The sequence below is a fragment of the Scomber scombrus genome, chromosome 17 (assembly GCF_963691925.1).
Source record: "Scomber scombrus chromosome 17, fScoSco1.1, whole genome shotgun sequence".
NCBI lineage: Eukaryota > Metazoa > Chordata > Actinopteri > Scombriformes > Scombridae > Scomber > Scomber scombrus.
This window is the reverse complement of record NC_084986.1, coordinates 3,727,080-3,730,228: the sequence shown is the minus strand read 5'-3', so window position 1 is coordinate 3,730,228 and position 3,149 is coordinate 3,727,080. Positions and strand designations below refer to the sequence as shown.

The window sequence follows — 3,149 nt, the reverse complement described above, 5'->3', positions numbered from 1 at the left end:
ACGAGTCGTGGCTTAAAAATCGTCCGTTAAATCAGCCTCCATGATGGATTATTGACCCGGTAGAAGGAGGAAGACACCTGCTCCCCCCTCCCTCCCCCCTCCCCCCTTCCTCCCAATGCATCTTGGGAGCTGGAGTCTTATTTAACCTGGTTAAATTAAACGTGGTTTTATTTGTCCTGAGAGGTGATGTTTGGAGGTAAGCCAGAAAAAAAACAACAACAAACAACAAAACACTGACGAAGGATCCCAGATTAAACTGAATCATGTCAGTTGGTTACAGATTTTTTTATAATTAATTTTCCTCCTTTTTTTTTCTTTTCTATCACCTGGTTGGTTGAGTGTTTTATGTCTGATCGTGTCCTCGGCTGCTTGGTTACACACTTTGGCTGTGTGTGTGTGTGTTTTTAGATCAGACGGTTGTTTTTCTTCTTTTCTTTTTTCACAAGTAGAGGGATGGACGGATACAGGTCGACACACACACACACACAAAAAAACAGCAGATTTTAAAAAATGTTTTCTTCATGGTGGGAAAAAATAAAGTAGTAGTAAAGAAGCAGATTAAAAGTTATTGTATTAAAAACAGCCAACGTGATAAATTTAACTCAACACTAAATTGTGGTTATTTTTTTTAATTCTTATGTTCAAAAAATACACACACACACACACACACACACACACACACACACACACACACACACACACACACAGCAAAGTACTTTATTTGGGAGTCAGAAAGCACAGATGTTTGTACTTTCTATGTCTTCTGTTTTTCACGTGTTGTTCCTCTTCTTGACCAGCAGGTGTCACTCTTCTTCAGGCTGTTTGTGGGGGAAATATGAAGCGTTTCATTCCAGACATGTTCAGATCACATCAGTATTTTATTTAACGTCTCATTCCCTCATGGTTTATTCTTAAATATTCAACAATATCCAGAGTTTTAATTTAATGTCAAAAACCCATTTTCTCACAATGTTTTGGGGTTTTTTGTGGAATGAAATCCTTTAATCTGTTGTACTTTTCTTTGTTGTTTCTTTATGTTTATGTGACATCATGAAACGCTGAAAACATTTTAAGAGTTTTCTGTTTTGGAAATAATTCGACAGTTTTCTCTGATTTTTGTCTGAATCTTCAGCCACAAACAGACTGAATGGTTAACGATGGGTTTCACTTTTTCTCTCTTTTTATGCCCCATTCACTACTTTTTATTGACGGCACTCATGTTGTAAAAAAAGAAAGAAAGAAAAGAAAGCCACAGAAAACAAAGACAGCAGCTGTTTACTTTGATTACAGGTGAGTTACATCATGCAGACAGACACCTGTAATCACACAGACAAACATCCCCTTCTTTGTGTTTTACTACGTTACTCTGACAGATCTGTCTCCAAACACCACCTGAGCTTTGATTCATAGCACCTCTCGGCCAGGCGGGTGGGGTTAGCTACATGTGAAGCTCATTAAAGTGGATTTATTTCCTCTACTTAAATCTGTCCATCAAAAAACTTCAGAACAAACAAAGAAAAAGTTGAAATAAGAAGTTTTATTCAGTCCGTGTTTTCTACTCTGATTGGTCGCACATGTCCGACTATAAGTTAATAAAAAGAAGCAGATCCTGCAGGTTTGTCTTCAGGTGAGATTTATTCTAAACCTTCAGATGAAAATAAAAGCAGTGAATCCTCCTCCTTCAGTCTGTGTGATGGTTTCAGTCGTTTCCTCCTCAGGAGACGACAGAGAGTCACGTGTTCAGCTGTTTATTAAACAGTCAGGTGAGAATGTACAACCCCCCCTCCCCCCCCCTCCATGTGTGTGTATCGATGATGTCATCGATGATGTCATGCATCCTTAATGACAGCTGAAATGTTCGTTTGTAGAAATTTACTGAGATAAAAATAATAAAAGTTTAAACAGATTTAATTAATTTACACGATTTGTTTTGTGTTTTCTTTTAAACCTTAAAAAGAGTTTTTACTACTTATACTGATAGTACTACAGGTAGTACTATTACTGCTACTAGTAGTACTACTACTACTAATAGTACTACAGGTAGTACTATTACTGCTACTAGTAGTACTACTACTACTAATAGTACTACAGGTAGTACTATTACTGCTACTAGTAGTACTACTACTACTAATAGTACTACTGGTAGTACTATTACTGCTACTAGTAGTACTACTACTACTAATAGTACTACTGGTAGTACTATTACTGCTACTACTACAACTACTACTACTAATAGTACTACTAATACTATTATTACTACTAGTAGTACTATTACTGTACTAATACTACTACTACTACTGTTAATACTATTACTACTACTCCTAGTACTACAAAGACTAGGGTCTACTACTACTACTAGTACTACCAATACTAATACTACTATAACTGCTACTACTACTACTACTAATTTTACTATTACAACTACTCCTAGTACTCCAACAACTCCTACTCCTAACTACTACTACTAGTACTAATACTACTAATACTACTACTACTCCTAGTACTACTACAACAACTAGGGCCTACTACAACTACTACTACTCCTCCTCCTACCACTAGAGTAAATGAAGAGTGCTGATGGTGTAAAAAGATCAAAGTGCTGTTGAGGCTCAGACGATGATGTCATCTCTAAATGAATGATTTATTTTGTTTCTTTGTCCTAAAATAGAAAAACGTGACATTTTACAACCAGAGTCAACCAGAGTGTGAACAACTTTATTTATTTAATTATTAATTTATTTTAAAACATTCACACAAACAAGAGAAGAAAGAAGAAAATGATACACATAAATATAATAGTGGAGTAAGATTTTATGGTTTTTATGGTTAAAATATGATGAGTTGTTTTTATTTTTTCTTGCTTTCATTTCAGCGGATCATGTGACACATCTCCCAAAAAACAGAGGCACCATATTTGGTTGAGTTTACACATGAATGCTTCTCATAAATCAGGTTTGTCATCACAATGTTTCAACTGAGAGCCAAACGACATAAAATAAATAAAAAGCAACAGGAAATATGATCTGAGCTGAGTTTCTACTGTAAAATCAGATTTGTTACTTTTCAGATTTATTTTTGTATCATTGATTAAATTTAATATTAATATTAATATTTACTGATGATGAAGGGAAATACAAACACTGCACACT

At 35.2% G+C, this 3,149-nt stretch overlaps 1 protein-coding gene across 1 annotated transcript in view; it reads left to right on the top strand.

Annotated features, from left to right (window-relative positions):
- The window catches only part of pex3 (peroxisomal biogenesis factor 3), an 8,961-nt gene extending 7,042 nt beyond the window's left edge, over positions 1–1,919 (top strand). Inside the window, exon 12 of the mRNA XM_062436890.1 lies at positions 1–1,919. This exon is cut by the window's left edge and continues 259 nt beyond it. The gene's annotated coding sequence lies outside the window, so the exon portion shown is untranslated.
- Positions 1,920–3,149: the final 1,230 nt, after the last annotated feature.